Genomic DNA, 12,859 nt, shown 5'->3' on the forward strand with positions numbered 1-12,859 from the left:
AAATAGATGCATTTTCTTTAGATCCAGGAGTGAGACCAGGACCCCTCCTTCACAAGGTTTACTATCCTCAAGCATGTGGGCAGTTCTGCAGGACCAGAGAAGAGGAGGGACATGAAGACTGGAAGTAAGGGCACCTGGGTGGCTCAGTGGTTGAGCATCTGCATCCCACTCAGGGTGTGATCCCAGGGTCCTGGGATTAAGTCCCACATCAGGCTCCCTGAGGGGAGCCTGCTTCTCCCTCTGACTGTGTCTCTGCCTCTCTCTCTGTGTCTCTCAATGAATAAATAAAATCTTAAAAAACAAACAAACCAAAAAACCAAAATAAAACCCTTTCATCAGGGCCAGCAATTTCCAGGCCCCGCTGTGCCCTGTTGGCCCGAGAGCTCCAGTGTGATCCCACCTCCCTCTCTGGCTCCTCACCCCCCTCTGTGGACACTCACAGAGTGTCCCCACCACACACTCTGTGGACAGAGGACCACTCCTCGGGCTCTCTCCCCACTGGGCCCCCGCACAGGAGGCTGTATCAGTCGGGGCTGGGTGTAGCCGTACATGACAACACCAACACACAGGTGGTTAATATTTTGTTATTTTTTAAAAGATTTTATTTATTTATTCATGAGAGAGAGAGAGAGAGAGAGGCAGAGACACAGGCAGAGGGAGAAGCAGGCTCCCAGCCACACAGGTAGTTTAAACGCGACCTTTACCCTCTCACCTGTGAAAGCAGCTGGAAGGAAGGCTCTCCAGGGCTGGTCCTGCTCCACGGCTGCCAGGGACGCAGGCTCCTTTCAGCTTTCTGCCCTGTCGTTCTTGGCAGTTAGCTTCCCTCCTGAGGTTCACTTGGCGGTACAAAATGGCTGGAATTCAGGCCATCGGGTCCATGTTCAAGGCGGGAAAATGGAGGAACCAGGCTGCATCTCTTAGGTGAGACAGGACTCCTTCTAAGAAACCCTATACGCTTCCATGTATATCTCATTATTCGCTTTTAGCCACGAGGGGGGCTGGGAAATGCCGTCTCTTAGCCAGATGCTGCCCACCGGAATAAAATGGTTCTCTAATTTTAAGGATGAAGAGATGGACACATATGAGGCAGGAACAAGTAAACTCTTCCACTCAGTGTCCTTCCTCCCTTTTGGATTGCTCTATTGGCCCATTAGCTCTCCACTCAGACAGAGCTTCCCCTAGGTCCTGCCCTGGCCTGAGACTCACTGGTTGTCGTACCACCTGGCACCTGTTGGCTCACCTGTCCCGCTCTCCTCATCAACACTGAGCTCCAGGGAGGTAGGGGCTGTGGGTGCTCCAAGCATGCTTCTGGAGGCTGGGCCAATTTTCTTTCCAGAACATTTCACACTAAATCTCCCTGCTCACGATGCTCTTACAGACCTCCACTGATCTTGCTGTGTTTTCACTTCTGAATCCATTACCACAAAAATGTACCCAAACCTCCTCTTCTTTTTTTTTTTTTTTGAAAGAAACAGCATCTCTTCCCAAACCCCTGGGGATGGTGCATGATTTGAACCCTCACAGTTCTGGGGAACAACCAGAATATCCAAAACAGCATTCACGCATGTCTGGCTGGCAGTTTGTAGGGTAATAAAATAAGAAGTGATTTAGAAGCGGCAAAGAACTTGAACTGAACCATAATTCCATTTGGTGCGGAGAGCCAAGCTGTTCTGGATAATCTGTCAACCGGCCAGGCCTCTCTGACTTGCTTAAGCCAATGGCTCCCACATCCTCCCCATCTCTGACTGGCTTCTTCTGATTCAATTTTAAGTGGCAGGGCTCCCAGTGTCCCCAGTAAAGACGTTGCCTCCCTCCCAGCTGAGCCAGCTGATCTGTTTTCTTTGCAAGTGGCTGACCTGGGTTGAAAATGCTCAGCCGGCCATACGATCCAGAAACTTGCTCCTAGAAAAAACCTATCAGTGCTTTTCGGTAGTATCTATCACAGCAAAACAACCCACTTTGAAATGCAGTGGGTTAAAATAACAATTTATTGTTTCTTCTGATTCTGTAGGCCGGCTGGGCCCAGTCGGGTGGTTGCTGGGGTGACTCAAGCACTGGTGTCCCACTGGGGCCCACCTGTGGCTGGCATGGGCATGGTGGCTTCTCACCTCCCCACCCCCTCACACATGGCCTTGCACCATTCAACCCCTACCTTGAGTCCCCAGCATGGCAGCTGGCATTCGAGAAGGGACTTTCTAAGGAGTAAACCCCAGTTTGCGAGGGCTTGTCAGGCCTCATGCCAGCTAGTATCCTAGTGGCCAAAGCAGGTTACATGGCCAGACTGGGAGTCATGAGCCAGGGGAACTTGCAGGCCATGATCCTGGGAGGCATGGGTCCCTGGGCCACCGTGTAGCAGTCTACACCTCTGAGGACAGTGGGGAGCTCGTAGTATAGGCCATAGAGGACTCACTCCTGAGACCCAGAGGCAGGGCCAGTGGGAGATGGAGAGCTTTCATGGGAGCTGCTCAGCAAGCCGATGTCTGCTTTGTAAGATAATGAGTTCCTTGTCTTGGGAAGCATCCAAAGAGAGTCTGGAGTACCTCTTGATGGGGATGGACTGAGTTGGGGGGGGGCTGGACCAAATGACCATAAGTTCCTTGGAACCTGGTCTGTTTACTGCCCTTTGTGGCAGGCCAAGCACATCACCTCCCAGATGGCGGGTCCCTGTGTCAGGGCACTTGCTAGGGGAGAGGGGGGGCAGCAGGGATCCTGGCCTGCAGTGGGAAAGAGCTCAGGGGCTGAAGTCATAGGGACTCATCTCTGTGAATTGTGTTCTCATGGATGACAGTTGAGTGAGTAGGTGGCCCTTCTTGTCCTGGCCGACCCTGGGGGACACAGGCAGGAGGGATGCCAGGGTGGCCACCCCTGGGAGTGCCGAGGGAGGGGCAGGGCACCAGGCCAGATCTGATGGGATCTTCCCCTATGGCCCAGTGCGATGCAGGGAGGACACCCTCCTCACTGCAGTTCGGGAGAAAGCTTTCAGGAAAGCAGATCCCACAGACATGGGCTCTTTCCACCTCAAGACAGAAATAGAGGAGGGTCAGCAAGGTGGTCAGGGTCAGGCCTCCTGCCCCAGGCTGTCCCCCTGCCCCAGGTGTCACCCTCTGCCCTGGGCCGTCCTCTTGCCCTGGGGCCGTCTCCTGCCACGGGCTGCCCTCCTGCCCTAGGTCACCCCCTGCCCTGGGCTGCCTCCTGCCCCAGGCTGCCCCCCCACCCCAGGTTACCCCCCTGCCCCAGGTCCTCTCCCCACCCCAGGCGGCCCCCCCACCCCACACCCCAGGCAGCCTTCCCTCCCTTACGTTTTCTATTGCTATCACAGATGGCCACAAGTTTGAGGACACGAACCAGCACACATTATTCTCTCATAGTGTTGGTGGGTCGGGAGCTTGGGCTCCACTGGCCTGAGTCCTTTGCTTGGGGTCTCACCAGCTGCAATTCTCGTGTTACCTCCTCTCCTTCTCTCTGGAGCTGTAAGGATTTTCTCTCCTGGCAGCTATGTGACTGAGGGCTCCTGCTTTTTGCTGGCTTTGGCTGGAGGCTGTCTTCAGCTCCCTGCCATGTGGGCCTCCCTGACATGGCCTTGGGCTTCATCAAGCCTACAGGAAGACAGGAAGAGCTTCTCACCTTGGGGAGGGCCCTGTCTTCCTGGAAGGGCTTTCACCTGATTAGGTCAGGCCCATCCAGGGCAACCTCTCTTTAACTCAAAATCAACTGATTTGGCACCTTAATTACATCGGCAAAATCACTCTAAGGTTGCCATGTTCTATTGGCTAGAATAAGTCACATGTCCCACCCAGGCTCAAAGGAAGGGGTGTGAACAACAGGGGATGGAAATCGTGGAGGCCTTCCAGGCTGCATCCCTCACATCCTCTTTGGGAAACCCCCAGGCTCCAGACCCCTAATTCCTCTCCCTGCATGCTGGGCCCTCTGCTCCCTGCCTTCCTCCACATGCCCAGCTCCTCCAGATTGCTCTTCTCAGCTGGTAATGGGTTTAGATGACCACCTACTTAGTGACTCTATGAGGTCATCTCTCGGAAGGTTCTGGGGGCATGCTTCCCTCCTACCGCCACCCCAGAGGACAACTAGCCTGATAAACCCCCTTCACTCCATGTGTCTCTGCTTTGCAAATGAGATGACAAGCTGGTACCAAGGGAATTGTCCTAGTCTGCTCCATAAAGTGTTTGTGATGACAGTGGTAATACATACTCAGAAAGGAGAAACTCAGTTTTCTACCTTCCTGTGTATGGAAAAACTGAGTCCTCCCCTCCTTGTTTTTTTCCTCGTGTTTCTCCTTTTCTACTCATGCTGAACACATACTTCTGCCACTTCTGGTCCTCGAATGCAATACCAATTGTGTGTCCTACGACATGGCTCAGTATGCTGTCGACCCAGAGATTGCATCATACCCTGCAGGGCTCGGTCCCACAAGATCGCCCCCCATCCCCACGTCCACTTGGGATACATTGCAAGTCCAGGCTGTCACCTAGGCTTCTGACCAACCCGTTATAGATCAGAGGTTCCAAGGACCCTCTCATTGCTAGAACAGTTCACAGAACTTGGGAAACATGTTTACCAGTATATTAAAGGATGTAAAAGATAGAGATGAATAGCCCAATGCAGGGGTACATAGAGTGAGGTCTGGGAGGGTCCCAATCCCAGGAGCTTCTGTCTCGGTGGAGGTGGGGTGTGTCCCCTCCCCTGTGGTCAAGTCACTCCTCTTAATGGCAGTCAAAAGACTCTCCTGTCACCCAGGAAGTTGACAAGGGTTTCAGGAGCCCTGAGTCACAAATGGAGGTCAAAGAACCTTATTACAGGGTTATAGGAGCCGGGGGCAGAGAAATATATATATATTTCCTACGACCTTGCAGTACTATTTATTGAGCACTTACTGTGTGCAGCCATCGTGCTGAGTCCTCTCGAGGAAGTCCTCATGCCGAATTTACAAGCTGGGTACTGTTGTTGTCCTTGTCTTTAAGGTATGGAAACTGAGTCCCTGAGAGTCTCTCTCCTTTGCTCCATGTCACATGGTTGGTGAGAGGCAGAAGTAGGATCGTCTTCCATGGAGTGTCAGACTCCACATGACACTGCTCACCATGGGCCTGGGTTGCAAATGCGAGTGAACCTAGTACCCATCCCTAGACTGCAGCTCCCGGGGGCCCCTGGAGTGGGGGGGGGTTGGGCACCGGGCAGGAGGAGCTGCCCCTGGGCACAGCCCGAGGGCCTCCTGGGGGGCCATTTGTGGCAGGCAGCCCCAGGGCCTCCCAGAAGCCTGGGAGGTACTGACATAAGAGCTGCCTGTCTAGGAGGGAAACAAACCAACCCACGCCCAGGAACCGAACACCAGGAGAGACCAGTCTGTGGTGCCTACCAGAATCACAGAGCTTCGTGTCCCCATGTGTCATCACAGGAGACATGAGACCACACAACTGTGTAGAGTCTGTCCCTCGAGGCACTGGGAGCCCAGCTGAAGGGGTCACTGGCAGGGGCGGGGGCACTAGGCCAAGCTGCCCGGTTTTAGGGCCAGAGGCAGTTCAGTTGAGACACTTGGTGACGGGTCAGTAAGAAGACATAGGGTTTCGTCTCCACATGACACACACGTCTTCAGTGAGGAGAGGAGGTCTGGGGCTGGCAGCCCCTGCCTTCTAGGTGGGCGGCTTTGTGGTTGATTGCTTCTCTTCGTTTCATTTTACAGTTCTTTCTTTCAAAGGTTTTATTTATTTATTTATTTATTTATTCATTCATTCATTCATTCATTCATGAAAGACACACAGAGAGGCAGAGACACAGGCAGAGGGAGAAGCAGGTTCCCTACGGGGAGTGTGATGCGGGACTCGATCCCAGGACCCTGGGATCATGACCTGAGCCGAAGGCAGATTTTCAACCACGGAGCCACCCAGGCACCCCTACAGTTCCTTCCTTCTACTCTCCCTCCTCCCTTCCCTTCTATTAACCCCACTCTAGTTAAGTGTTACATCAGGCTCAGGTGTAGACTATAGTGATTCGACAAGTCTACACATCACACCATGCTTTTCAGGAGAGGCGCGCGCCTTCATCCCCATCACTCATTCCACTCTGATTGCCAGAGGTGAGTGAGTGTAAGGGGGCAGGAGCCACCTCGTGTCCTGGCGTGGATTACCTTTAGGGTGGAAGGCATGCACCCTCTCTGTCTCTTTACTCCCCACTCCCAAACCCAGTTCTCTCCTTTCTTCTCCCTGGCTCCTCTCATCCTCTGGCGACTCATCAGTTCTAGGACACCCACAGCTTCCGAGAAGACAGGAATGGCTTGGGGGACTCTGGGAAGCTGAGTGAGGAAATCGCGGAGACATACGAATTGATTGGTGCCTGCATGAGTGGGCGAAGTCAATTCACATTGAACAAACACTCAGGGTGTGCAGCCTCTGTTTACAGCCTGGGAGTGGGGGTGTTGCAGGGAAGAGGGTGGGGGTGGGGCAGAAGGCTCCAAAGGTCCAAGCTGGATGGCAAGGGGCCTCACAGGAGGGCAGGGTGAGTGGTCAGGGTGCCTGCCTCAACCAGGCAGCCTGCTTCTGGAGAGGGAGAGGGGAAGGAGGCTGATTTTTAGTTTCCAAAGTATCTTCTCATCTGTCCTCCTAGCACAAGTGTCCCTCCCCTCCCTCCCCCGGTCCACTCTGGTCCCTAACCCACTGCTGTGTCCCCCTGCTGTCTGCGGTCCCTTCCTGTTTGGTTGGGGATAGCCCAGACCAAATGCAGAGTTTCCAGACTAGTTCCGGGCTGGCCAGCTCTCAGAGGGCCTCTGCTGCCCCTGTACCCAAGTGGAGGGAAACAATTATTACCCACGGAGGAGGAAGGGTTCTCCTGAGTGGGAGGATGATGCTCTGCACGAGTCTTGTTCCCCCTCCCCCCCAGAGACCTTCTTCTCTGTGACCTTTAGGGTCCTGACTTCCAGCCTGAGGCCAGAGGTCTGTTGTGACCGCCACAGCCTTTAGCCTTGGGGACAGGTGGGGAGGAGAACAGCAGGTAGCCAGTCACCTGTGGCCAGGGCCTGGCCAGACAGACCCCAGGGGAAGAAGAGGTCAGGTATTCTGAGGTCACCTCATTTGTCCTGTCACTGTGCTTTATTGCCTGAGTCTTTGGCTGTAATTAAGCAAACCTAATCTCCACCAGATGTAATCAGGAGAGCTGATCTATAGATTGATTACAACTTGATGGATTTATTAGGAGCAGCGTGGAACCGGTAAGCGGCAGGCCAAGTGAGGCTGGCCTGCTGTTTGGACATAGGACAGAAGGCCAGCCAGCAGGCTGGTGGTGGGAGCTGGAGTGCAGGAGAGAGGGGTGGCAGGAACCCTGGGGATGGGGGGCAGGGGGCCCCAGGGCAGGTAGGAAGGCAGCACAAGTGGACCATGTGAACACGAGGGAGAGCTCCGGGACCCATGTGGCCCCTCTCATTACTTCACTCTGCTGAGCCATGACATGTCCATCTGTGAAGTGGGCACAAGGAATGCCTTGTTCACAGGGTGGCCGCGAAGGTAAAGGGAGAGCAAATGTGTGGAACAGCTGGATGCGGGGCCCACTACACAGAAAGGGTGCAGGGGGGCAAAGGATGGAAGGAAGGGGAGAGAACGGCAACACACAGAACAGTTGCAGGAACACAGGGCTGGTGGGCATGGGCTCTTGCTGTCGGAACTGCCAGGGAGGGGCTGCTGTGTGCCCCTCCCCCCCCCCCGCCACCATGGGCTCCTCTTCACCCACCAGCAGAAGGGTTCCCAGCCTCCCTCGTCATTGGATGAGACCATGTGACAGTTTATGCCCAGCAGAGACCAGTGGGAGTGATGGAGGCACAGCCCAGGGGTGCCTTGCAAAGGAGGGAGTGTGCTCTCCTTCCCCCTCCCCTGGCTGGTGCACCATTCCAGCCACGTGGATAGGGGAACACTCCAGGAATGGCAGAGCATCAAGACAGAAGGAACCGGGCTCCCTGACGCAGAGCACACCATGTGAGCATCGCCAGTCCTGGTCACTTAGCAGAACTGAGCTACTTTACTGACCTAGAATTTTATGAAATAGAGAAATAAACCAACATCTTGGTGAGGCAAGTCTGATGCTGCATCTCTCACATGCAGCCCAGTTATTTCTAACTCAGTGCTGTCCACCCAAACTTCCTGAGAGGGTGCAAATGGTCTCCATGTGTGCCATCCAATATGGCAGGCACTGGGCCCATGTGGCCACAGAGCACTTGAATGGTGGCCAGGGCAGCTGGGTAACTGAAGCGTAAATTTACTACCGAATTTTAATTTATTTAACTTTACATAGACACAGGTGGCTAATGCCTCCCATACTGAGCCACTACATTGTACTAGTACAACATACTAGGACTACAGACTACTACATACTACTAGTATTTTATACTATGACTACTACATTCTACTACTACCACTACCTACTATTACTACTACTATAACACATTACTACATACTACTGCTATATAGTACTAGTAATATTACATATTATGACTATTACATACTACTGCCATGAGGTACTACCACATAGTACTGGTACCACTACATGCTATTACAACATACTACTATTCCATACTACCACATACTACATGCTATTAGTAGCTACTACATAGTACTACTATATATCACCATATACTTGTACCATACACTACTACTACATGGTTTTAACATACTTCTACGTACTATTACATACTATATCCTACTACATATTGTTACACACTACTAGTATACCTACCACATACTACTATGATGACATACTACCACATGATACTTATATACTACTACATACTACTACACAGTATATACTACGACATACTACTACAATATACTATTACATACTACAACAACTACTACATACTACAACTGTTGCTGCTACTATTACATACCACTGCTACTACATACTACTACTATATACTATTATATACTACGTACTCTTACTACTACTACATATTATTACTACTACCTACTACTGCCGCTGCAACTACTACATACCACTACTACTAGCTAGTACGTGTCCCAGGTGTGCTTCATGCTGCTCCATTCCCTCCAAGGACAACCCCTCTGCCCAGTAAGCTGGGTACTGCCCCAGGTAGGTAGAAGCCTGCTGGGACAGGCCCCCTTTGTCTCTGGTGCAGCTCAGAACTTGGCTCAAGCTTCAGTGTGCAGGGATCCAGGAGTCCTTGGTTCTCCAAGGAGAATGCAAATCTGCCCAATTATAGCAGGTTTTAGATCAGAAAGGCTTTTGCTGGCTTTCCTGTTCTCTCTCCTAATAGCATTTCACATTTTTCTTGATGACCTGGTCTGCAGCTGCAGCCTTACCAACTTTAGAAAAATGTGAAACTGTTTGCATAAGAAGCAGGACTTGCCAAGGTGAACCCCAGCTCTGTCTGTCTTGCGACTCTTGAAGAGACGTCTCCTCCCTGCCCTCACGGGAGCTCCTCTTAACTAATGTTTTTCTCAGGTCATTGAGGCTCGGAATTCAGGGTGGTAATGATTCTCCCCTCGGTCCTTGAAGACCGGGTAGGGCAAGGAGCAAGGTGGTGTAACAGTGTCCCTGGCGCTCACGTGGGTTCTGGGTCCTCCCCCCACAGAGAGATGCTGTGCCCAAGCTCAGCTTCCTGCAGGATGGGTTAGGTCTGCGACCGTCACCTGTCCCTGTGAGGGTGACTTCTTGTGAGCACCAGCTTTTCAAATATCTTTGTAAATGGCTGGTGTCCAAATCTAGACAGCCTGGTCTTATTATTGCTCCACTGCCAACGTTACTATCATCCTCACCCTGTTAAATTGACAAAAGGACACCAACCGAGAGGGGTGCCTCTCTTCTAGAACAGGAACCACTCTGAGTCCAGTAGAGCACACTGGCTCCAGTGTGCCTCTTGTTGGGAAGCTGGGACCATGGGTTGTCCCATGCCTTCACTTCTCTTGTCCTTGGCCTTATGAACTTTCTGTCATCACGTTCCTCTGTAAATATTACAGCATTAGGGCTCCAGGGGAACAGTGGGGAGGGCAAACATCTTTTTGGGAAGGAGGATGAGAAGTTCCATTCCTAGAGGGAGCAGAGATATGAACCGCCAGATTGAAAGATCTGAAATAATCCTCCTCTTCTAACTTGTGGTTCTAAGTTCACACTCCTGGTCTTCAGGAATGGGAAGGCTGGGCATGACCATTTCCATTACACAAATGGGTAAATGGAGGCACAGGGAGATGATGTGCTCTGACCAAGATCACACAGCTGGGTATAGGAGTGGTGTGAGATGGGGCACCTGGGTGGCTCAGTGGTTGAGCCTTTGGCTCAGGTTGTGATCCTGGGGTCCTGGGATTGAGTCCCACATTAGGCTCCCTGCAGGCAGCCTTTGCCTCTGTTTCTGCCTCTCTGTGTGTGTGTCTCATGAATAAATAAAATATTAAAAAAGAAGTGGTGAGAGATGTGGTACCAGCCAGACTGGGCTCTGTCTTTGTTTTCACAGGAGTATGTTGCATCTGGGAAAGGCAACCAGAGGATGTGTCAGTGCAAGTTAGCCTGTGGAAGGAAGTCCAAACACATAGCTCCTATAGGTCAAGATCAGTGGCTGAGAAGATTAATTATCCAGAAACCCACTCACTGTCATGCAGAGTAGGCTTCAGTCTCTACGGCTGTTTGTCTAGCATGCATCCCCACACCCCTGTTCTGGCTGTACTTCTACCCAATCCTTGAGGGTGGAGGGGGCTATCAGTTCTAGAATCCCCCTCATCACAGGCCTGGTCAAATTGAGTATCCAGCCACAGTACCCTGGCAACAGTGACTGATCCAAGAGGACCCTTGGAGAGAAAGATGTGTCTTTCTGCTGGGCTTGCCTGGGAAGATGTGAGTCCCAGCTGTTCAGAGGCCATCTTCTTCCTCCCCACATAGGGAGAACCAGTCGACTGAATGAAGCCTCACACGGAGGCCAGCAGAGTGGAGATAGAGCTTGAGAGAGACACAGAAAGAGACAGAGAAGTATTAACTGATTAGATGACTCACTGACATAATTAGAGCCTTCTTTGGACCTTCCAGCCACATGAGCCCATTATACCATACCAGTTAGGGTTCAACCAGAGAAGCAGAACTAGCAGAATCATATAGATGATAGATAGAGATGCAGACAGGTAGATTTATGGAGGTATGGATTTGTTAATTGTAGGCGCTGGCTAAGCTGGTATCCACAGGGCAGGTGCTCAGGGTGGGAAGATCGCAAGCAGGCTGAAACGCCGTGGCAAGGTCAAAGCCAGACATCCATAGGTCACACCGAAGAGAGAAGATCCCAAGAGCAGGGAGCATGCTTGGCTCACTTACAGTTAACTGCTTAGGGGCTCTAACCACACCTGCAGAATTCCTCCACCACAGCACCTATGTTAGCATTTGACTGAGCGCCTTGGGGGAGGTGCATATCTGCCACTGAATGGCCATGGCCTCCCTTCTGTCCTCCGGCCCTTGACAGGGATCATCACCCGTTCCCACCTGGAACGGAAACAAATGGGAAAGGGGATTCTGGGGACTGAAATTCAGCCTCTCCAAGTGGATACATCCAAAAATCACCATATAAATTCCTCTTTTTACCCTAAAAGCGAAATTTGTGTTGGCTTTCTTTCTTCTTCTTCCTTTTTTTTTTTTTTTTTTTAAAGATTTATTTATTTATTTGGGAGAAAGAGAGTATGAGTGGGAAGGGCAGAGGGAGAGAGAATCTCAAGCAGATTCTGCACTGAGTGTGCAGCCCCATGTGGGACTCGATCTCATGATGCTGAGATTATGATCTGAGCCGAAACCAAGAGTTGGACACCCAGCTGACTGTGCCACGAAGGCGCCCCTGTGTTGGCTATCACTTGGGATGCAAAACCTCCTCACTCAGTTGGCATTTATTGAGTGCTTTCCACATATTCTCTCACTTAATCCTTATGCATACACAAATGGGATAGGTATTATAATTTCAGAGCCTGAGGCTAAGAGAGGTGAAGACATCATTCAAAGACATAGAACTTGAAGAAAACCTGTCTTTCTCCTGCCAATGCCACAATGCCAGTCTTTGCCAAAAGGAGCCATTCCAGTTGCTGTATGAATTTCTTGGGGTGAAATGAGTGAAAATGTGTAAAGTGCTTAGAACGGTGCCTGGAAACAGTTTGGAAGTGGATTTCAGCAAAATTGTTATTTTTTTCAGCTAAAAGGAGGTCTAGGGAATAGGCCTGGTTGAGCCAGCTCTCAGAGCTGAGAATTATTCTGGGAAGGAATCCTCACTCCTAGTTGCTCCAGCTGCCACCATAGGTGCCTTCACAGCTGAGCCTCCAGACATTTCCTGACCCACAGAACTTGTGATCATTACAAAAAGGTTGTGTCAAGCCACCAAATTCTGGGGTAGTTTGTTACATAGTAATAGTAACTCGCAACGCTCATGCCACGCTGCCCCCTGCTGAAAACATTCCAGTGACCCAACACGGCCACCAGGATAAAGTCCAGATTTCTTTGCCCTTCATTGTTGGGCTTCTGGGCAACTCGAGCCAACTCCTATCCCTTCCACAAAAGCTCCAGCCCCAGACATAACTGTAATCCCTGGAATGTTCCCTGCTTTCCTAGACTTCCATCCATGCTTTTGTATGTGTCGTTGCTCTGCCTGGATGTCTTTCTGACATCCAGATATTAAGTGAATCATCTGGCAAATTGGGAGATGTAAATCCACTTTCTTCCATGAAATCCTTTTTTTCCCCTTCTAGGAATAATAGTGTTTGCATGGCCCTAAAATAGTTCAGGTGCTCTGTGAAAGAATATTCAAATAATGTGGGCTATTTCCTGGGCCTCTGAATGAAATATCCTATCCATATGGATTCTGGACCAAGATTGGCTCTAGCCACTGTACAAC

The sequence above is a fragment of the Vulpes lagopus genome, chromosome 1 (assembly GCF_018345385.1).
Source record: "Vulpes lagopus strain Blue_001 chromosome 1, ASM1834538v1, whole genome shotgun sequence".
In the NCBI taxonomy this organism is placed as follows: Eukaryota; Metazoa; Chordata; class Mammalia; order Carnivora; family Canidae; genus Vulpes; species Vulpes lagopus.